General features: G+C 45.1%; 1 long non-coding RNA gene across 2 annotated transcripts in view; it reads right to left on the bottom strand.

Moving 5' to 3' along the window:
• Window positions 1-3,349: 3,349 nt before the first annotated feature.
• LOC148129895 (uncharacterized) overlaps window positions 3,350-24,135 on the bottom strand; it is a 58,990-nt gene continuing 38,204 nt past the window's right edge. Inside the window, exons 3-5 of one of the 2 annotated variants that reach the window (XR_015750466.1) lie at window positions 5,087-5,127; window positions 4,775-4,820; window positions 3,350-3,992 (exon numbers count right to left, since the gene is read on the bottom strand). This is a non-coding gene — a long non-coding RNA (uncharacterized LOC148129895). Of the gene's footprint in view, window positions 3,993-4,686; window positions 5,128-24,135 lie in introns of those variants that run through there. The other variant, XR_015750465.1, reaches the window with a different exon arrangement.

The following is a 24,135-nucleotide window of genomic DNA, read 5'->3' as shown; positions in this document are numbered from 1 at the left end:
TAGATAGATAGATAGATAGATAGATAGATAGATAGATAGATAGATAGATAGATAGATAGATAGATAGATATAGATAGATAATTAGATGATAGATAGATAGATAGATAGATAGATAGATAGATAGATAGATAGATAGATAGATAGATAGATAGATAGATAGATAGATAGATAGATAGATAGATAGATAGATAGATAGATAGATAGATGATAAATAGATAGATAGATAGATAGATAGATGATAGATAGATAGATGATAGATAGATAGATAGATAGATAGATAGATAGATGATAGATGATAGATAGATAGATAGATAAATGATAGATATAGATGATAATAAATAGATAGATAGATGAAGATAGATAATAAATAGATGATAGATAGATGATAAAATGATAGATAGATAGATATAGATAGAATGAGATTAGATAAATGATAAATGATAGATAGATAGATGATAAGATTAAATGATAGATAGATAATGATAGATAAATAGATAGATAGAATAGATAGATAGATAGATAGATAGATAGATGATAGATAGATTAGATAAATAAATAGATAGATAGATAGATGATAGATAGATAGATAAATGATAGATAGATAGATAGATAGATAGATAGATAGATAGATAGAGAGAGAGACAGACAGAGAGACAGACAGACAGAGCAGTGTGGTGGCCTAGTGATGAAGATGTTCACCTCCCATTCAGAAGCTTTAGAGTTCAATCCTAGGTAGCAGCAGGTAATTCTCTCCTAGGGTGCAAAGAAAAAAAATATCATCTGTGTACTCAACATGGCCTCAAGAAGGGTACCCGGCCAGTAAATGCTCAGCTCCATCCAGTTGCCCCAATTCAATCCCAAATTAAGGGATTACAGGGTCAAAAAAAAGGGAGATTTTTGACAGATGGTTAGATAGATAGATAGATAGATAGATAGATAGATAGATAGATAGATAGATAGATAGACAGACAGACAGACAGATAAACTGACAGAGAGAGAGAGAGACAGACAGATAGACATCCCCACCTTAAGGTGACAGGAAATTCCGCTCCTGATATTTTGGAAATCGTGCCATCAAATTCTGGCAGTAGAACCCGAAGAAGGCTCGTATATGGCAGGATCTCTGCTGTCTTTGTAAAAGAACTCAGAACACCAAATTAATTCCATTCTTCTGCATCTGGCAGGAATTGTGCTACACACACAAGAAAAGCAAACAAAGGCTTTAATTGTTGCTTGTTTAAGGATTTTTAAAGCCATGTTCAACTAGGCACTGGCTCTTGTCTCATCAACTGGCTTCGGAGGGCAATACAACCTGAAAGGTGGGTTAAAACAAAATACATTTTTAAGTGTTCAGAAGTAGTTACTGTAATTGATAATTTCCACTGAGCATTGGACTGTACAGCAGACACCTGGTTTTCTATGGGCAATAGTCAAAGAAGTCACAATGGCATCCACAATGATGCAGTGAAAGCTCAGCTTTTTTTTTTATGTACATCAAATGTGAGATGCATATTAAAAATGGGCAGAGTTTCATCTAGTCTGTAATGGGCACAATCTTCGCCCCCCCCCCACCTTTTTTTAAAACAATCCCATGCAAACCTCCTTGTAACAAATGGAACAACTTATCTTTATCCAACCTTGCAGCTGAATCCACACTTAGAAAATTCTGGTTGAAAAATTAACTATTTGGCATGAAGAAATAAATAACATAATTCATTCTCTCTCCTCTCTCTCTCTCTCTCTCTCTCTCTCTCCCCTCCCTCCCTCCCTCCCTCCTCCCTCTCTCTCTCTCTCTCTCTTTACTACAGTAAAGGACATAGCACAGCTAGGTGGCAGTAAACTAGCACTGGCTGGTCTCAAAAATCCAAACAGGATTGAACCTGTTTACCCCATGGGTGGGAGAGCACCAAAAAAATCCCAAGGTTGTAGACTAAACAGGGCATTTAAAAAACAACAACAACCTCCAACATCTTCAGAAAAGACTACAGTTGCAAACTTCCTCTTGACAACTGCTTCTAGTTGAGAGGAAGATGTGCTCATAGGGTTACCTGGAGTAAAGCTTTACCTTACTTTAAAGGGCTCAGCAGGAATACCGTCCCCCCTATTTCTTTTTGATCTATCAAGACTCAGGGAGATGCGATTGGACTGACAGAAAGATTGGAGGGGAGCATCCTGTGTTGTATGGCAACTGTCATGCCCCTGTTGGAGACTGACTCTGAGGGAGAGGAGGAACAGCCGACAAGGAGTGGGAGTGTGGCTCCGGAGGTTGTGGAGGAGGCTGGGGAAGGACACAGTCCAGCTGGACAATCAGAGGAAGACCCAGGCCCATCCCCTCTTCATCCTAGGGCATGCAGGGAGGAGGGGATAAGGGAGAAACGTGAATGGCGTGGTCTACAGGGGAGGAAGGGGCCCTGATCCCCTTCATGGGCTGCAGCTGTGAGGACTATTTAAAAGGACAATCTGCGCATGGCCCAGCACTGGAAGCAAAGCGTGAAATAATTCTAGTCTTTCATTGCTTATCTGAGTTCTGGCGTCCTTCCCAATGTGTGTATTTTGATATCTGTGGATGTCTTCAAGCCCTTATCCTGCCTTGTCTCCCTAATTGCTTCAGTGTGGTTTGTGTTGTTTTTTTCTATTTATAATTTATATGTATTTTGAGTTTGAATGGCATTTCTTCCTTTTCGCAACTGTTTGTGGGGGAGTTTTTTTCTCCCGTCAATGATAACTAGAGCTTTGAAGCCAAGTTGAAGGAATTAAAGGGACTTCACCTGTTTCTGTGACTTTGTTGCTTTTGTATCCCACCCTGGGTCATCATAGCAACTCTAATCCCCTCTGAAAACAAGCTATGTTGGGATTACTTGCACCAACTTGCTAATCTCTGTTTGATGGGAACTGTTTACACATTCCTGAAATGGATTTGGAGCAGGTGCTCCATTGCTGGAGATTTTCAAAAGAAGATTGGACTTTGTTCAGGATAGTATAAGACCTCCTATCTTGGGTTGGACTAGAAGACCTCCAAAGTCCCTTCCATTTATGATCCTATGCTTCTAACCTAGTGACAGGTGGGCTATTATTCATTCCCATCCTAGGCATTTTTTTCAAACCCAGAAACCACCAAAGTGGTCACAGGGCATAAAAGGGCCTTTAAGCCAAGGACCTGTGGTTTTCAAATGTTGCATGCTCCAAGCATTGAGCCAACGTCTGAATCCATGTCTTCCTTCCTTCACTGTGGCTATCAAAAACATGCAGCACACAAACCAAGAATTTCTTTCATTTGGCCAGCTTAATTACATCTGGATGCCTTTTAGGTTTGCTTGCCTCCATCTCTTTCTTTTTTTAAAAAAACAACAACTTTTTCAAACAGCTGTTTCTCCCCTTTAGAACCATCAAATCTCAGTTGGGAGGTACTATTAGGGCCAAGGAGCTCAACTCCTTGTTCAATGCAAGAATCTAAATTAAAATATCCCTGGCCATCTGGCTCTTCAGGCTCTGCTCAACCACTTCCAAAGAGAGATGACTGTTTCCACTATCAGATTGCTAAAGAAATTGCGTTTCATTGTGTGCAGCCTCTGATGTGACTTGACAGAACACAGACTGAGTTGATGACCAAGCCTGTTTTCCTGGCCACCAAAAGGGCAGACAGATTGTGCCTGGGGATTGCCCTGGTGCTGTTTCCTTGAACAGAGTGGACTCCAACCTGTTTTCCAAGGCATTTTGCCATTGGCTAAGCACTAGTTCTGGATGCGGTCAAGATGGCCAGAGCGAACATAAAAAATTTCAACCCTTTCCCTCACCTGGAAAGGTGGGAATTTTCCAATATAAAGAAAGAAAAAGAAAAGATATAAATATCACAACGGTGCACCTGTTTAAAAATATATATAGCAAACTTACATTTGGAAGAAATTTCACTCCAACTTAATAGACGATGCGTTGCTCTTCTGCGAAATTGAGATAAGCCACATCAGTTGGTCTTCTAGATTATGCTGTAAGAGCTAAAAAGCATGGCGGATGTTTAGAGTGCTGTTTTAATTATTAATACCTACACTTCCTTTTGTCTGGCTGCCCATTTTCAGATGTTTGTGTGGAAAGCAGAGAACGGACAACAGTACTTGACTCTCTGCGGTCTCATTTTCACCTTGACTGCGACCATGTCAGTTCTGGTGTCTACTCAAAAACCAGTCTTAGTTTTAGCTTTCTTCCTAAGACACCTTCTTACAAACCCAAGGAACGTTGATGGAAATTCAAGAGAAATCCAACAATGTCTGTATCTTCATCCACACAGGGAATATGTAACAATACAGGTAGTCCTTGACTTATGACCGCCATGGAGTCCCAAATTTCTATAGTTGAGGACATTTGTTAAGTGTGTTTTGTCCCATTTTACGATCTATCTTGCCACTGTTCTTAAGTGAATCACTGCAGTTGTTAAGTTAGCAACCCGGTTGTTAAGTGAATCTGGCTTCTCCATTGACTTTGCTTGTTAGAAGGTCACAATAAGGGATCATGTGACCCCCAAGACACCGCAATCATCATAAATATGAGTCAGTTGCCAACTCTCTGATTTTTGATCATGTGACCAGAGGGATGCTGCAATGGTCGTTAAGTGTGAAAATTTTCACAGTTCTTTCGTTCTGTTGTAACTTCAAATGGTCTCTAACTGAACTATTGTTTAAGTCAAGGACTACCTGTGTGTTACCAGAAGTTATGCAGCCCCTCTGATTCAAAAGATAGGATGGAAATCCTAGATAAATGCCAAACAAATTATTTTTCTTACATTTTTAAATTTCAAAGTAGTCCAGACTTGATCAAAGAAGTTAGCCCTGAAAGAGAGAAACCTGAACATATATCGTTCTTATTCCAATTCCTATCACTCAACTAACGTGGGAAGAGATAAAATAATGGCATGCTGGTTTCCCCTCTCAAAAGTCTGTAGTTCTAATGAGAATTTGATAAAAGACAAAAATTGGACAAATCTTTTAAGGCGCATTCTAACAAGGCCCCTCCCTCCTCGCTCCTTCATTTTTCCTTGGTTGCTACACTAATTAAAACCAAATGTTTTTAGGCTTAAAACAAAAGACAGAAATACCTTTCTGTCTGCTGTCCCAGCTGGGTCAGCTGTTCTTTGACCTGATAACAGGAGGTACAAAAGTAAATTAATGGTTGATGTGTTGCAATCATATGGCCATGTTTGTTTAAAATTGTTTTAGGAGCCCAGGGCTAGTCAATATTCATGGCTTTCTTGCTGGAGGCACATGTCAGTTCTGCAGCTTGAAATCACCATACCTTTATATTCTTGGCCAGAGAATGTAAAAGCATAAATGGACTTGTCTAGGGTATATGAAAACATGAAAGAATGCAGCCCCTGGATCCCATTAACCAAGATGCTATGCATGCTTAAAAGCATTGTTTCAACAATAGACCACTGTTGTGTTCTTGTATGACTAAGTTCTCTAGTCACATCAGCAAGAAAGGCCCAATGGTACTGGTCTCTGATCCCTTCAGAATGAATTTATTTATTGTGCCTTGCACAATAAATTCAGCACCATTCTATAATGGACTGTGCCAGTGCAGATGATAGCAGTATACATTTGACATGGCTAAATATAGGAAACACATCAGAAACAAAATTCAAAATCTGCATGTCACAGAGAAAACTAGGCTTTGCCCTTGATTTTGTCACTTTTCTAAGAACAGAGAATTAACAATGGGGCATAAAAATGCAATTTCTCTTTTACCTCTAGAGATTTTAAGGCAGCGTGTGTGATATTTCTGAGCTACTTTCTAACAGGCTAAATTAGGAATTGGCAGAATGCCTGCAAATGCCAGTGCATCTATTATTGCTATCCGAAACGGTGCATACGAAGTCCTCAAATGATTATTTTTAAAAAAAAAACTTAAAAAATGGTCCAGTTTTCATACATTTTCATGCATTTTTAGCCTTATTGTCTTGTGAGCTCCTTGGATGGATTTTCCAGCATCTCAAGAACTTAGATGAGAATTGGCTGGGTGGGTGGATGGGTTTTACATTTATGAGATTGTTTTTAACTCTGGCATCCTTATGCCAGATTGAATAATAATACTCAGGGATGACTGATTGACCTAAATCAATCCTCAGCTTTAGCAGTTCTAGTTAGTAGCAAAAGACCTTCCCTGAGACACGCCATGCTGGCAGTAAGGGACACATGATTCAAAACCTTATTCATTGAAAAAGACCTCTATCCTTTATGGCACACATGCACGAGATAAAAAAAAAATTAGCAATAGGCTTTTTTTTGGCTAACCCCTTTTGAAAGGAGAACTGGCCTTGGAGAACAGTGGTGCAGTTGAGTCATTTTTGATTCTGAACACTGCAGTCTAACTGGGGGAGGTGCATAAGGGATAACATGCATCTTTTCCCTTGGTCTGCATTGTAGTTTGTGAACCCACAATTCTGCTAAGCGGCACCCCTGACTTAAGATTTCAGCTGCAATTTAATGAAAAGCAGGCAGTACAATGCCCTCTCAATATCAAGGTGTTTCTTCCACACACACACTTTTTTTTCCTGCTGTGGAAAAAAACACCCCTATAAAACCCACTGAGGATTAGCCTTTCGCCTACTGTAGAACTGCATAGATTGAATATGGTTAGGGCTGCAGTCCTGTCTTTAGACAGCCTATCAAGATGGTTACTCCATCTCCAACCATGCAGATAATTTGATGCATGCTACAATGGCTTAATTGACTGATTTTCCCAGCAGTGACATCAAATATATTCCCCCTTTGGGCTCAGCTAGCAATTCTGAAAAGATTCCCCCAATCAGCAGGCACCTCAAAAGCAAGCAGTCTCAAAACCCAGATCTTGTCAGTGCCATTTTCTTTCAAAGGCAACTTGTTTGGAGGCCAAGATCCATCTGTGGAAGAAAAGGGAGGGGGAAATGCAAAGGGAAAAGGGCTTCCCAAGTCAATATCCCCCCTCCTTTCTTCATTATTCTATTTCTCCCATATGGAGCTGTGGGGGTTGTATATGAACAAGGACAATCATATCTTTAAAAGATGACTCAAACGCCCTCATCTGCAAAGGACTTCTGGAAAGCCTTCCAAGGTTATGATGTACGAATTCAGAAAGCATTTTGGATTTCATAGAAAAGACTACACCATCCGGTATATCGTGACACACGTTACATGGCTGTTTTTTTTTTGAGCCATCAAATCAGAGGGATGCAGCTGTCTTTTAATTTCTGGAAGATTAGGATGCAAAGTTAATGCCTTATGGATAATCAACACGCTAATTAGAATCCCTAAACCCTGATCTGCTTTGAAAACTCAGCCTCTGCATATTTTCTCACAATCACCTTGTTTCGCGCAGCACGTTGAAGTGTGCTGTGCATGCGTTATGTGTCCCAAACCATTTATGGCGTGTTCAGCAAAATGTTGGACACAATGTCATACAAACCATGCTTTAGTTTAGTGTATGAACCCTGCCAGAGTTAAATAGGTCTTATTTCCAAATAAATATGCAGAGACCATGATTCTGTTTCTACTTTCATTAATGGGTATAATACAAATTATAAACAGGGAACAAGGAGTGAGAACTTTGCCTTGGTTTGGTAAAATAAGACTTTCTCTGATATTCTGAATTGTAAATGCAGTTTTGATGATTCCTGTTACAAAAGCTATTGCTGAAAGTATAGTCCTAATGTAATAAATCCCTTTTAGGTCGCTCTGCTCTTGGGTCTGTCTAAAAATAATAATAATTAAAACATCTATAAAAGACTCATAAAATACTACTAACAGGGCTTTTCTTCTGGTACATCTCAAATCTGTTGACAGAGATGCCCCAAGTTTTAAATATTTAAAATGCGCACAATGACATCAGGAGTGAGCAATAAAGGTTTAAAGAAAGAGCTTATTAAGATGGCGCTATGCTGAGTTCCCTGCTACGTTCTGCTTGGGAGGTGGCAGTGGAGCTGTGGAACTGCCCTAGTGCAAATGCCACATCCTTCTGCGTGTGCATCCTTCAAGCCAGTAAAGATTTGATTATTATTTTTTTAAAGCTGAATTTCTCTCCTAGGCAGGTTCCTTCCTCCCAGCTCTGTTTCAAGAACAGGAAAAATGGGAAGCCTGGCTAAGCTCCATCCAGAGTGCCCTAAACTGCACACTTACACACAGCTCCTTGGGAGTACCATCTATGGCTTTGCACAACAGGCCTGTGGAAAAACCCCCAGCTCTGGTGGTTGCAAGTGGGATCCCCTGTGCTGGATATTAGACAGCACAAGCAATAGTGCGTGCACGCACACACACACACACACTCCTCTGGATGAAGGGAAAAAAAACCACAAGCCTGCCTTAGCATAGTTGAGCCGCCCACTTCCCTGCCTAGAAGGGCTGCAAAAATAGGAACCTGGGAGCGTTGTAAGGACAAAATAAAAATAGGCCAGGCGGTCTGCAGAATGCTTTCAGCATCGCGATTAAATCTGGAGGCCCAGATCCGAGGTTCTGCCTTCCTCCCTCTCCCCTCCTCTTCCTCCTCCTCCTCCTCCCCCCACCCCGCTCCTTCTTCTACCCACCGTCCGCGAATTTCTATTTTTCTCTGCTGTCTCCCCCGCTCCTCCAGCCTTCTGTCCTTGAGAAGGCAAAAGGTCGCCTAGGCAGATGGCGAAGACCGCGGGGGTGGGGGTGGGGAAGTGGGATGTCGGCTCCTCCCCCTTCCTGCAGAAAGCAGCCCGAGAGATGGGCACAGCGGGGAGGGGAAAGGTGGGGGAGGGCGAGGGACAGCGACAGCCCTAGTTCCTTGGCCTCGCGTCGTAAAAACAGGGCGCTCCGGTGCAAAGCTTTTAAAGGGGGCCAAGCAAGAAAGAAGCTCGGTTTTACTCACACGACCCCAAGACGCTGCGTATACGGGCCTTCTTCCCTCTCTCTGTCCCAGGCTTTAAGGGGGGGGGGAGGGAGAAAGGGGTTGGGGGGGTCTCTCCGCGTGCCCGAGAACCTTATACCAGGGCGAGAGAGCGCATCGATTATTTGGCTAAGAGGCAGAAGTCCTCACCACCACCCGCGATTGCGGATTTTCATTCATTTCATCCCTTTCCACCGGAGGCGAAAACAACACCGCGGCGCGGCGATCCAGCAAAGCACCCTCGAAAGGAGCTCTCCGTGGTGCTGAAACCCTCCCGAGTCCCCTCGGTGCCTCGGCAAGAGCGCTTTCCTCTCCAGACTCGATGACAATCTTGTCTTCCCCGTAGGTGTTTGGACTACAGCTCCCATCGTCCACACCGCCTGGTCTAGCATTTGTAGATTTACAGGCGTCTTAAGTGGAACTCATCTGAAGGGCTAGAAGCCTAACTAGGGTTAGGCTTTTCATGAAGGAAGGGGTGCCAGCAGGTTAGGGATTGTGCGCTTGCAACACGCAAGAACTCAATCGGTGATTAGCCAACCAGCCGCATTAGCACAAATTGCTAAAGTTAGCCACTTGTGTGTGTGTGTGTGTGGCTTAAGGTGCGGTGTGAAACCACTTGCTTATTGTGGTGCTTTACTGTGGTGGGCAAATTTTAATCAGGCCAACGCTGTTGGGTAAACAGAGGGTAAAAACAGACCTAGCTGGAACGATTTTGGGCAAAGACTTTGAACCCAGTTAATAAGATGCACAGACCTGCCACTGTTTCTCCTCCTCTTCTGGTCTTGGGAGAGAGAAAAGGGAAGGGGCAATTCTAGCCTCTCATTTTATTTGGCGTATTTGTTTTCAGACGCGGAATTTGAATTTTAGACGCTGGCTAGAGATCCTTTCCTTTTTAAAAGAGTTCCTCTCACCCAAGGGAAATATTTAAGGGAAAAACGCAGCCTCTTCCCATCCCGTGGCTCAGCTCCTCACCAACCTTGCGCAAAATGTGCAATGCAGGGTCAGTCACACAGAAGGCCCACAAAAACGGTGCCTTTAAAAAACGAATTGGACCTGACTTTGAATATTGATCCAGTCTAAATCCCCTTCCGATCAAATAATTTTGGACAGCCGAAGGTGGGAAAAGCTGATACAGGATAAACGGGGGACGGGGAGGGGGGGGGGAAGGGGACGTGCGGGCTAACCTTCCCACTGCAGCATTTGCCACCACCCCCTCTTTGCCCTTCCCCTTCCCTTCCCCCTTCCAACAGGATCTACAAAGCCACCGCTCACTTCTCCACCCCCCCTCCCCTTTAAAGATGCGCAGGACAATACGCATACGAGCCGCATACACACACTCACCCACAACTGTCACACATTTGCCAGGGCTGCCTGGACTTCATACCCCTTCACTGCCGGGTTTACACTTACGCAACTACCCTTCGACCTGCCAACTCTAGCGAAAGGGGTTCTGACAAACGGCCAGGCAGCTAATTACACCCCTCCTCCCCATTCCCTTCCTTCGGAGTCTCTCAGCACCACAGTGTAAAGCTGTTGAATCGTCTTAATCTCCACCAGCGCCATTTAATATATGCATATATACATACATCCTCCGCCGAGTTTTCTTCTGCCTCTTACATTTAGGTAAGACCCAAAGCTTCCAAACCAGGGGTTGAAACAGTATTTATTGCACGCGCTGTCGCTCGCTCGCTCACTCCCGCACGCGCGCGCGCGCACATACACACACACCGCCTCTCTCTCTCATATTACACGTAGCCAACGGTCCAATAATTAAAGCCAACTAAAACCAGGAATGTTAATACCCCACTCGCACCCTCACCAGCCAGGACGTTTACCTTTCTTTTAAAAAGCGAGCGAGCAAATCTGTCTTTGGCCGTCTGTATCCCGAATTAGATGCAGCCGAGGAAGAAACTGATCCGAGGCGGTCCGACCTCATCCTTCCTTCCGTGGGGCGCTGGACCGGACCGGACGGCGGCACCTTTGGAGGAAGCGAGCCGAAGGGAGGCTGGACGTGGCTTCTCTCTTGGCATTCACCGCGTGCCTTAATTGTATCGAAATTAAATCAAGGTCCGCTGTGAACACGAAGGGCTTAAGCCAAGCGGTGTGGGGGGGAGCCCCCCCCAGAAGAATAAACGCGGGACGGGGAAGAGGAGGAGGAGGGTGGAGGAGGAAGAAGAGCGAAACAAGAAGGATCCAAGCTGGTGGCCAAGGTTGCGCCAAGCCAGGCCGGGGTGGGCTTCTCCGCGTCTCTGGCTCTCGATGTGGGGGTGGGGTGTTGCTGGGGGTGGGGTGGGGAGTTGCTTCGCCTCGGCTCGCTCTCTTTCTTTCCATGGAAGAAAGTCGCTGGGTTGCATCCTCGCTTCAGACTTCGCCGAAAACGGGGTGCGGAGAGCATCCGCTGGGAGAGGCAGGCAGGGAGGGAGGGAGGCTGGCTCTTAGCCTGCAGGAAGCTGCCTTGTCTCCGTTCCTGCTGCGGTCCCCCGCTCACCTCTTTTAATTGTCCGCTGCTCTCCCGTTTCTTCGCGAATTCTGCTTTCAGTCCTCTCCCCCCTCTTTTTGTCCCCCCTTCCTCACGCGGAGAGGTTCTCCCACCTCAGCTGCCGAAGTTGCGGCGAATGGCTGATCCGCTGCTTCGCCCTCCGCGTCGCTTCTCTCCTTTCTCAGCTCCCAATTTGCTTCTACTGTAGGGCTTGAATTGAAGTATCCCGGACCGGGTGGGGAAGGAGGGAGGGAGGGGGGAGGAAGCTGGAGGGGAGGGGGAGGCTCTTCGCTCGGCTTTCGCTTGTCCTCAAGTGCTCTCCTCCGACGTAGCTCTCTGGTCGCCGAAAACCACCGCAACATCACAACCAAATCGAAGGTGGATTTTTTTCTTCCTCCCGGGGCTTGGTTGGAGCAATGGAGCAAGCTCGGGAGTAGGGCGCTTCTTTCTTTCTTTCTTTCTTTCTTTCTTTCTTTCTTTCTTTCTTTCTTTCTTTCTTTCTTTCTTTCTTTCTTTCTTTCTTTCTTTCTTTCTTTCTTTCTTTCCTTCTTTCCTTCTTTCCTTCTTTCTTTCCTTCTTTCCTTCTTTCCTTCCTTCTTTCACAGAACCCATCAACAAATAAATAAGCGACGGATCGATGCTTAGCTGTATGTGGGGCGAAATTACCTCCTCTTCTTTGCCGGACTGCGGGGGAGGGGGGCGAGCAGTGGCTGGAAAGGGGGGGGGACATCTCTCTCTCTCTCTCCCTCCCCCCATCAACAAAACAAGAAGCTTCCCTGGGTATCCTCATCCCCGGCGTTCGCCCTCTTTTCTGCCCACCCCGCCGGCAGCATCTGCGGACTGTGCGCAAAATGCCTGGTGATGTACAATTTACACTCTGCCTCCCTCCCTCCCTCCCTCCCTCCCGCTCCTCTTCCCCCACCCCCAGAATCAACCCAAATGATGCTGAAAGCAGGATTAAGGGGAAGGGTCTCAGCTGCCTGAGATTACGGACACCCGAGAGACCCGGCCCAGAAGGGAAGGGGGGGCGCGCGCGACACGGGGTGGGGATCGTGTTGGGGGTTGAGAACGGAAGGAAGCCTCTTCGGAAGATAGAGAAGAGGAAGGTAGACCAAGAGGGGCAGGGAGGAGGGTCCAAGATGGGGGAGGAAATGTGCTATTTTATTTGGAGGGGAGGTGGGAGGAGCCAATCTCCCAGAGGAGGTGGATTTCTCTTTATTTAATACCCCCACCCACCCCCCGAAAATATCGAGGCGGTAAATAAAGTTAGATCATCTCTGCAGAGCAGGCTTGAAGAATTCAGCGACTCTATATCGATTCTCGTTTTTTTTCCCTCTTTTCTTTTAATGTATACGGCATGAAACGCGTTTTTCTCCTCTGCGTCAGAAAAGCTCTCCAATCTTTCTCTTTCTTTTCCTAAAAGCACGTTAACCGAGGGCAGCCCCACATCAAAAGGACTCGAGTAGCGCCTTTTCAGACCGAAGAATATATTTGATTGAAAGGTTTTCCCATGCAAAAGATGCTAGTCCCGATTTTGCTGCCTCGGTAGAATCCTGCTCGTCAACCAACCTCCCCTTTTTTTTGGGGGGGAATGTATGTACCTCAATATCTAGGTTACTCGCACTCACACGTTCTCCGAGGGGGGGGGCACGGAGGTTGGCAACAATTTAGGCTCCTATTGTTATCTTAGGAAAATATCTTTCTTGCTCTTCCCCTCTGCGCGCGCGTGTGTGTTTATATACCCAGGAGGGTAGGTGTGTGTGAGTGCACTAGTAGTGCGGAAAGGTATTGTGAACTCGAAGGAGGCATAGAAATAGGCTGGTGGCTAAACGGGTCAGGATGGTGGAGGCCAAGGAGAGGAAGGAGGGAAACCCCCGTGTAAAATAAAAAAAAAAAACGACAAAGGAAAAGCCAGCGCAAAATAGTACCGACGCCATCATGGTTAAGTTCCAAGTGTTAAGCAGGGCTGTCTTAACGCCTGGGCCTGATGGGCACTTGCCCGTGGGCCCCACGAACATAGGGACCCCATGCTAACTTGTGTGCGTTAACCCTTCAATGCACCTTGTATCATATAAGCACAACGAGTTTACTTAGCATTGTTGTGTTTTTCAAGCCTCGTGTATTGTTCAAATGTTTAGCATGTTGATTGGTGGTTGCTGCACATCCTGTTTTTTAAATGTTTCAACGCCGATTTTGTTGGAAGTGCCAATAAAATAAACACATGTTTAATTTTATCGACCATTTACATTTTTTATTCCTGTGAGTAGTTGTCGTAGGGGTCCCAGTACACTGCTTTGCGGGGGGAGTGGGGAGCATAATGCTGTTAAGACGGCCCTGGTGTTAAGTCCCAAACCTGTTTAGTTGGGGTGTCCTTTAGATGAGGAAGGAATCGAGTAGGCCTTCCACCAGCAAGGCGCGCCTTGGACGGGGAGGGGGAGGAGGATTTAAACAGGGCGTGTAACTATTAGGGAATGCTGCCCAAGTGGCGCTGGCCGTCCAAGGTTCCGCTCTAGCGGGGCAAACTTTGCGCCCAGCCTCCGCTGCAGGGAGGGTCTTTTCCCCCCTGCAGGGCAAGTCCAGATCTAAGCCAGGTAGCCAGGTAGCCAGTGCCCGAGGGAAGAGGGGCGAGGCGGAGGAAAGCCCCGACCTTAGCCGCAAATTGGGGCCCAGCCGAGGAAGAACGTCCTACGTTTTGATCTCCCCACCTCGGCCATTTGAGAAAGTGGGGGAGAGGAACGAATCCTATTGAGAAACCCGCTCTGGAGAAGTCTTGGAAAGGCCGCTCGAAAGCATCTGGGCCCGAGACTCGTTTACTCAGGAGTAAAGTAAACCCCGCTGGTTCAGGGAAGCAGGCCCGGGGCTGCTGCGCTCCAACTACGGCTCCAGCCTGATCCTAAGGAGGAATCCAGGCGGCTCCCTGGAAATCCTAACACGGACTGACTTTCCTGTCAATTGAGCGAGGAATCCGAAGCGCTTAAGGTGACCTTTCGGAGAGAACGTCCGAGGGCTCTTTGGTCGGAATATGGGCAAGGTCCCCTTCGGTAGGAGCTGGAGGAAAAAAAAAGAAAGAAACCGCAACCCAGAAATAAAGCGCAGGCCGTAGAGAAACGAAGGCGGCCCTATGGTCGTTGGTACCCCCAATGTCTTTTAAGAAAAACCAGTTTTCTGCACATATAGGTGGCCAGTGCGCCAAAGGTGAAGGGATGGAAGGGTGACGGTGCAAAAGGGGTGGAAATGAGCAGGGAGCGCTTGGGGCTTCGCAGAACACGAGCACACAAAAACGCACATGTCTCTCAGATAGATAGATAGATAGATAGATAGATAGATAGATAGATAGATAGATAGATAGATAGATAGATAGATAGATAGATAGATAGATAGATAGATAGATAGATAGATAGATAGATAGGCAGGCAGGCAGGCAGGCAGGCAGGCAGGCAGGCAGGCAGGCAGACAGACAGACAGACAGACAGACAGACGCTACACACACACACACACACAAATGTTATAGACACCCAACCATGCCTTATGCAACCTTCCCAAAAACAATCTCTATAAACACACACTTACCTCTACTGTTGCACAAAGTCCATATATATAAACAAACACACACACAAACGCCTATCTTGCCACCGCATACACACGGGCACTCAACTCTCTCTCACACACACACACAAAACCTCTCTCCATCTGCACGCACGCACACACATGCATGCACACGTCTCTGCATTTACACAGACACCCAACAAATGTCGGCTTTCGGCTTTTTTTTTTTTTAAATTGAACCGTAAGTAAGGTCAACCTCCGAGTCCCTCCAACCGTGTGTACCTTCGAGTTTTGCTTTTTTTTTTTTTTTTTTAAATAGAGCCTACAAATAACCAAACCGGACCCCTCCCCCGGACATGAATAATCATTCCTCCCGTGCCTAGAGGCCTCTTTCGGCCAGGCGGAGGAAAGGGGAGAGTTTCGAACCCCAAAGGCAACTGGGACGTTGCGTTTCAAACGTCGGGATTCGCCTTCGGGGAGGGCTATTTGCGCGGGGGAGCGAGCGACTGGCCTCGATTTTCCTTCTCCCGGTTCCTGTACCAGGCCAAAGGGGTATAAATCTCCATCTTTTTCTGCTGTAGGGAGCAGAGAGCAAGGGGGAAAAAGATGGGCGGGGGGAGGGGGCAGAACGCCCAATGCAGGCTTGCCTGCGGTGGTGAGAAGGTTTATTAGGCTTGGGGGGCGGGCGGGTGGAACAACCCCCTTTAAAGATGACCGGCATAAGATTTCGAAGAGAGGTTTGAAAAGCCGAAACGGTTCCCCCCTTCTTCCTTAAAACACAAACAAACCCAAAACACAACTATACAGCAGCTCAGGCAAGGCGAAGATGCTCAGGTGCGAGGCGGGAGGGTGGGGAGAGAAATCCACAGCCCCCCCCCCTTTCACATTTTTTCTCGCCTCCCGCTTGTGCTATATATCAACCCCACCCCCGGGGAAATGTGACTTTGATGGCTCCCCATAAATATTCATAGAGGCGCTGCTTTTACCCTATAGAAAAAAAATTAACCCTTTGGGCGAAGGAAATCTCCCCTCGGCCGCCGCTCTATCGGAAGGCTGCAGGTGCTTTTTTCTGTTTTTCGGGGAGCGGGGACAGGTTCGCCCCCACCCATTGTCTGAAGCTTCCCTAAGGTGGCCTAAAGTTTTTCTACCTACCCCTATTCAATGCATAAGCGCACTTGGGGGGGGAATGAATAAATAAAGTTGGGATCTGGAAGGGTGGAGGGAGAGAAATCTGGGATCAACAGGATCGAGGAAGCAGCGGTGTAAGAAGATTCCGAGCCACCTTTTAGGATTTCTTCCAGCGACCGGCCCAAACCCCGGACCAGTTTTTGTCCCGGATGGGTGGGTGGGAGGCGGCCAAACGGAGCAGAATCGGATAGTGGCGAAAGGCAAGGAAGAACGGCGGAAAACGAAACGAGGCCAAGCAAGCTTAACGCGTGTTAAAGCGAGGGTTAGGTGGTCTAATAATTGACTGGATTCACACATCCGCTCGCAGATCAGCTAGAAATCCTACGCCTGCCTCTGCCCACAATGCGAGGTCGGTTCCTATTAACCTGGTTTGTTTGGGAGGGCGCGAGTGGCGATCTTAACATGTTTTTTTTTTTGCTCGCTCGTTGGGTTAAGCCTCGGGTTCATTGTCCCGGGTGAACGTAGAAAATGGGTTAACCCGGCAACAGGGTTAAAAGCACGTCGTGGGGACACGGCCACTGTGGCTGAGGGGGGATTAGAGGAGGAAGACAGAAGTGGAGCTGCCTTAGCTCATTCCAATTAAAAACCCAATGTCTCTGAGGTTTGATTTTAAAACGGGAAGCCTTCGAATTGCGCTTAGAAGTCAAACCCGTTGGAGGACTGCAGCTCGTTGCAATCGATGAGACGCATGACTTAGTCGAGGGGTCCCATTGATGTCAACGGGACAGCCTGAAGCAACCGCTCAGCCGGGAAACCACGGAAATTTAGAAACAAAACAAACACAAAACTGACTAATCTTGAATTAGTAGACGCCTCCCTTCTTTTTGGTCTTTCCCTTGTGGTTTTGCTTATAAGCTGAATTATTAGTATTATTATTGCGGTCTGGGCCTTCGTCCTTTAATTGCCCCTCCCTCTAAAAAAAAACCAGAACAAAACAACAGCAAAAGAGCACTAGACTGAAAATTTGAATCTTTCTTTTAAGTAAAATAAAACGGAGTGTACACCTATGAAACATTCATCGAATAAATAAATACTTCTGCATATTTTTCTTCCCTTTCCTATTCATGCACTGACCTCTTTTCAGATTTGCTTCTGTATATTTTTGTTTCTTTTCACTGTGTATTCATGATTATACTTAAGGTTACAGGGAAGTGCAACCTTTATCAGAAAATCCGACATTGTGCTCCTGGTCTGGTAACAAGTAATGGGAACAACTGAAGCCGAAGAAAATTAAAACTGAATAATACACGGAACTGCCTGAATCTACTCTCCTCAGCAATGTATCAGTCTCTCCTGCAGTTTCACGAGACACATTCCAAGCAAATAGATGTAGGGTTGTACAACTGCAAGTATCTATTTGAAAATTAATGTTATTCTTTTCAATCAACTTGTGCTCAGGGAATTGCACATAGATTGGCTTCCTGAAAATGAGAAATAATATAAACAGGTTGTTCATGGGAAGGAAGGAAGGAAGGAAGGAAGGAAGGAAGGAAGGAAGGAAGGAAGGAAGGAAGGAAGGAAAGGAAAGGAAAGGAAAGGAAAGGAAAGGAAAGGAAAGAAAGGAAGGAAGGAAGGAAGGAAGGAAGGAAGGAAGGAAGGAAAGAAGGAAAGAAGGAAAGAAGGAAAGAAGGAAGGAAAGAAGGAAGGAAGGATTTTATAAAATAGCTACATAGGAGCTAGGCAGAATTTTGGGATCTGGTAAAGTGATGAACATGGATTCCAGCAAGACAATGTTCTCACTGGTAGGATTGTCATTTAATCCTTCAGACAATCAGACTGTGTGTCCCTTGGAAACTTCACTTGCATCCAAAGGATTTTGATGGCAAATTCAAGGCCAGACAAACGGTTCCCATTAAGTACCCACCTAAAACCATCTATACCCTTTTCATCATTTACCAAGAGAAACTGTGTCCACCCAATATCTGAATTATTCCATTGTATGGTTTCATACAGTACACCAAATCATAAACGGAACCGAAGGATTTGAGATTTCATGGCGTTCCAAGCCGTCTGAGGGTAAATGTCTCAGGCACTCAGCAGGCTGAGTGAGGCTGGAAGTAAGCTTGTCATTGAGCTGATCAATCCTGTTGTGTGAACAGAACTATATTTAGTTATAGTCCGTGTTCATCCCACATGCTTAACCTGATTATTGGATTAAGCCAATGTCCTGGTTTTGCACAATACCTGGTGGATCCCTAACCGAACAATCTGGCATTATAGCAATAGCACTTGGACTTATGTACCACTTTATAGTGCTTTTCAGCCCTCTCAAAGCAGTTTACAGAGTCAGCATATTATGTCATGAATTGAAATTTAAAAAATAAATAAATAACCAAGGTTAAAAGCTAAGCAGCTTAGCAGGCTGCATAGAGGCAACCATCGGGGCTTGAAAGTATGTGGCATGAACAAAAGCATTGTGTGAGCATGTAAACATCTTGTACATTCCCTTCCTTTGTTCCAAATCCACGTTTTCTCTTCCAGAGGGAAGGAATTCGAAGATGGCCAAAACAAAAAAAAGATGAAAATGCCAGCCCTTTTCTCCCGCAGAAAGCAGCCCTTCATTCCTGGCTGAAAACCTTTTCTAGGGGGATTTCAAAATTCAGGATTCAATCCCTCAACCTTCTTACCCCCAAATTCCAGACAGAACAAAATCCATACGTTGAAGAAGAAGAAAAAAAAAATATCCCCGCCCTAGAATTACAGAAGGTAGGCTAGTTGTAAGATGAATTGATCAAAGGTAGAGTTTTTAAAGTATGAATCATAGGAATGTTGGATTCACAATCTTTTCCTTTCATCTGACTTCCCTGATCTATTAACTGAGAGTCACCGGGCTGGATGCAGACCTCTTAACGCAAGCCCCATCATTGGGGAAGGAAAAATCCCTTTTCTTTTTTTAAAAATAGCAGTGTTTACTCGGTCCAGAGAAAAGCATTAATGGAAAATGCTGAATCTTAATCTCTGTTCACCTCACCAGCCCAAAAAGCATGTGTGTCCCCCCCCCACTTTATTGCAAACCCTAGAAATCGCTTGCCTCCCCGTTGCCACCGGAGCCACACAGTTCTTTTCAATCAGCCCTAAAGTCACTGGATGGAATTGCACCCTGGGGACCAAAGGCTGAAACCAGGGAAAGATCCATTGGGGGAAAGAGCAGCACAGATGGGCTAAAGTGGGGATGGGGGCAGGAGTAGACGCCTTGCCCTACACGGTGCATCTCTGAAAGGAGAAAGAGTCCTAATCCTTGATTTGCCTCCCTAACCCAAGAGAAGGCACTGGATCCAACTTTAGACCGACTTAAAGCCGTGCAATGCAGCCCAGAGACTGGCATTTGTCGCAAGGAACTGGATTGAAACAGGTTTGTTTGTAGAGGGATGACATCAGGGTCTAACCCATTTCTCATTCAATCTGTTCCATTGTCAAAATGGGGTCTTCTTCCTAACAATCAAGGTTTAGGGCAGGGGTCCACAACCTCAAACACTCAAAGAGCCACTTGGACCCATTTCCCACAGAAAAGAAAACACCGGGAGCCAATAATTTAGCAAGTGGTGTGACTGGGTGGGTGTGGCCAACTCAACGTCACTCATTCCCACCCAGTCACCTCCTGCTCTGGAATATGGGGCGGGCCTCCATCCCCTGCCATCACCTTTACCTTCTCTGGCCAGGCAAGGAGTGACGGGGAGGGGCCATCCAGTGGTGGGATCAGCCATCAGGGAACCACAGCAGAGGGCCAAAAGAGCCGCATGTGGCTCCAGAGCTGCAGGTTGCAGACCCCTGGTTTAATAAAAGGAAACCAAGTTGCCAAAGAACAGTGACTGGACACAGTTGAAGCTGCCACCAGCCAAAGCCTAGAACAACTCAAAGAAGTCATGCAAGATTCTTCAACAAAGTGACTAAATTAGTAGACCAGCAAAATACTATGGACATAATATATTTAGATTTCAGCAAAGCATTTGATAAAGTAGATCACAACCTACTTCTTAGTAAGCTAGAAAAAAGTGGAATAGATAGCACCACCACTAGATGGACTCGCAACTGGCTGACAAACCATACTCAACGAGTAGTCCTTAATGGGTCTAAGTCTACATGGAGGGAAGTAAGCAGTGGGATGTCACAAGGTTCAGTCTTAGGACCAGTAATCTTCAATATCTTCATTAACGACTTAGGTGAGGGAATAGAAGGGGAACTTACCAAATTTGCAGATGATACTAAGCTGGCAGGAATAACTAACACCCAAGAAGGTAGGCTCAAGATCCAGATGGATCTTGACAGACTAGAACATTGGGCCATATCTAACAAAACGAAATTCAATGTAGAGAAAAGTAAAGTCCTACACTTAGGCAAGAAAAACCAAAAGGACACATACAGACTGGGTGAAACCAGGCTCAATAGCAGTAACTGTGAGAGGGATCTTGGAGTCTTAGTGGACAACCAGCTAAATATGAGCCAGCAGTTTGCAGCAACAACCAAAAAAGCTAATGCAATCCCAAATTGTATTAACAGAGGGATACAATAAAGATCAAGGGAAGTACTAATACCATTCTATAAAGCCTTAGTAAGACCACACCTAGAGTACTGCATCCAGTTTTGTTCACCACATTATAAAAAAGATGATGAGACTCTAGCAAAAGTACAGAGAAGAGCAACCAGGATGATTAGGGGACTGGAGGCTAAAACATACAACGAACGGTTACAGGAACTGGGCTTGGCTAGTCTAGTGAAGAGAAGGACCAGGGGAGACATGATAGCAGCCTTCCAATATTTGAGGGGCTGCCACAGAGAGGAGGGAAGGGGTCAAGCTATTTTCTAAAGCACCTGTAGGCCAGACAAGGAATAATGGAAGGAGAGATTTAACCTGGAAATAAGGAGAAACTTTCTGACAGTGAGAACCATCAACCAACGGAACAGCTTGCCCTCGGAAGTTGTAGGACCGCCATCACTTGAGACTTTCAAGAAGAGATTGGACTGCCATTTGTCAGAAATGGTGTAGGGTCTCCTGCTTGGGTGGGGGGTTGGACTAGATGACCTACAAGGTCCCTTCCAACTCTTGATTATCTGTTAAATCTGTTAAAGATTGGAAGATGTGTGGAGGGACCTGCTTCCTAAAATCCCCACACAACTAAATGAAGAACCTGACCTCACCAACATCATCTTTTCTGATCTTTGTTGGTTTAGGCAACATGTTTGAGACCTCAAGACTTTGAAGAATGGGGAGGCTTAGCTCGCTGTGGATGTTAGATTGGCTACTGACCTGTAAGAAGTCACTATACAGCTGGTTTTTATCCTTATTGGGACACTCAGAGGTAGGTATCCTCCACACTAAATGTACTATGTTCAACCTTGTAACAAGATTTGAACCCAGCAGCCTTGCATTTGTTGACTATACAGAGCATTTAACTTTAGAACTACAGTTATTCCTCGATTTACAGCTATACTACTGCAGGGTCCTTCTGCTGCCTGCCAGCTGCCTGCAATTTGGCAGTTCGAATCTCACCAGGCTCAAGGTTGGCTCAGCCTTCCATCCTTCTGAGGCACTAACCTGGGTGTAGCCAACTCTGAAATACGTAATTCACTGTCACCCTTGATCCTGCTTCCCCCCCCCACCCCTCTGGGTGTATCATCCAACAAAAAATGTCCATAGCCAAGAATCACCAATCATGCTCTCCAATTAGATTTTTGCATGGCAGAAGCTTCAGTCATCTAATCAGTCTTTGAAGAAAAAATGAATGGAATGTACTTTCGATTCCACACTGCCGCCTGCTCTTTGAAACTACTCCCTTCTTTCTGTTATAAAACGTGTATACAAAATGTTTTATGAGTTGACACTGGCATGTATTTACAACAGTTGCAGTGCCTCATTTGATCACTATTTGCAAGCTTTGCAGGTGGCTTCCCACAAGTAAGGTCAACGGTGGGGAAGCCCAATTTGCTTAACAACTGCATGATTCATTAGCACCTGCAGTGATTCAGTGAACAACCATAGCAAAAATATATATCATAAAATTCAGTGCCACTCACTTAAGCACTGCCTCGCTTAGCAACAGAAATCTTAGTCTCAATTGTGGTTATAAGTTGAGGACTAGCTGTATCTTGGCTTGGTTGTCAATAGCTAACTAGACAATAGCTAATAGAACATGTTGTATTGTGTCTTCAGCTCCTAATGGGAGTAGACTTCTTTAGGATTACAACCAGCCTTGGTAATATATTCATTTTGATTGTGGATATTCTCCCTGTTAAAGATAATTGCAGGTTTTTCCATTTTTCCAAGTCTGTCACAATCTGTTGTGTTTAAGTTTATAATAATTGTCTTCCTTTAATGTTCCTTTAATGCTGTCAGCTGTTTTCCCAAGTATTTCGCTTTATTTGTGATCTGGATATTCAGTCTGTCAATTCTTTCCTTCTTCTTTCCGTCACTTTTCTGATTCCTTTTTCAATAGTTTACTAGGAGATGACCAGGCTGAGCCCAATAGTTGACTAGGAGATGACAAGGGGAGGGGTCATCAGTCATGAGTCTCTTCACGCCCGCAAGAAATCTAAGTCCAGTCCAAATTGAATTCCGTTGACTCCTATCTACCATCCATTTGCTTTGTGTAGTTGAGATTCTTCGGTAGTAATAGTAGTAGTTCAGATTCTTGTAGACAGCGTTCGCATGCGATAAACCAGTACTCGTTTCAACCGCCTTGCTTCCTGATTTATTGCGCCTGATAGCAATCCTTGTCTCACCTGATCCTCGTTGGGTCAAAACATGCTGACAGCGAGCTCCACTTCATGCCATTGCCTTCCATGGGAGTCAGAGATGTTCCAGTCATGAGCCTCTTCATGCTCACCCGAAATCTAAGTCCAGCCTACCTTGAATTCCATTGACCCTTATCTACTGTCGATTTGCTTGGACCAGAGGTTCTGACCAGTTCTGGAGAACTGGTAGCAGAAATTTTGAGTAGTTCAGGGAACTGGCAAATGCCACCTCTGTCTGGAGATTTTACAGTATCCTTCCCCTGCCACGCCCACCAAGCCACGCCCACAAAACTGGTAGTAAAAATTTTTTGAATCCCACCACTGGCTTGGACCATTAGTAGATCAGATTCTTGTAGACAGCTTAAGCTTGCAATAAATCTTTATACTGGTTTGAACTGCCTGGATCTTCTGATTTCTCTGGCACTTGACAAATTGAGTTTCCAGCCTACTCTGACTTCACTGGGGCACCTTTTGAGCTGCTGCTTCTTTTCCATGTTGCTTCTGCAGTTGCTTTTTTCTAACAGTTCACTCTCGCCAGGTTGAAGCAAGTTTCAGATTAACCAGTTCTATTTTTTGACTGAAGATTTGGGAGATGCCGTAATAGAACCGAATCATCACCAAAGAGGCCGGTGGTAGCTCAGCATGCACAGTTTTAAATATAATTTGCTTTGGTAATTTGCAGTTCTCTCAATCCGCTGCATAAATCTGCAGTGTGCCGTAATATTTAAAAGTGTATGTACTTTTTAAAATTGTTTAGGGAGTTTTAAATCTCTGCATTTGCTCCAAAAAAAAACCCAAATATGCTACCCTCACTGGAACTGAATTATGATGGTAGATCTCCTGCTGCGTTTGTCCTTAGAGGCCCTCTTAATTTTGGAATCAGAGCTTGACAATTACAGAAGGTGGAACTTACCAATAAATGGATCTAAGCTGTAGTTAGGATGAGTCAGGAGTCTTAAATGCTAGAGGAGGTCACGGGTGTTTTTATTTCCCCCAGAGAGGTGGAAATAGTTGGAGGACAGCTTTGTTCCTCCCTATGATGTAACCATTTCTTTTGTCCTGCTGCATCTTCTCTGTTCATTGTTTTGGAGAACAAAATCTTTTGGACCTCTTTGAGAAGAACACTTAGGACAGTATGGCTCCAGGGTTTGAAGAAAGCTCTTTCAAATCACATTCTTTGGTGAGTCAATGGTTTGTTTCCATCTTGGCCTGACTGATTTTAATAGAATTCTTTATTGGCCAAGTGTGATTGGACACACAAGAAATTCGTCTTGGTGCAAATGCTCTCAGTATACGTAAAAGAAAATATACATTCATCGAGA

Source organism: Notechis scutatus, chromosome 8 (assembly GCF_049901735.1).
Source record: "Notechis scutatus isolate UNSWTSFEM ecotype Mainland chromosome 8, rNotScu1.2, whole genome shotgun sequence".
NCBI classification, from domain to species: Eukaryota; Metazoa; Chordata; class Lepidosauria; order Squamata; family Elapidae; genus Notechis; species Notechis scutatus.
This window is presented reverse-complemented; position numbering and strand designations above follow the sequence as displayed.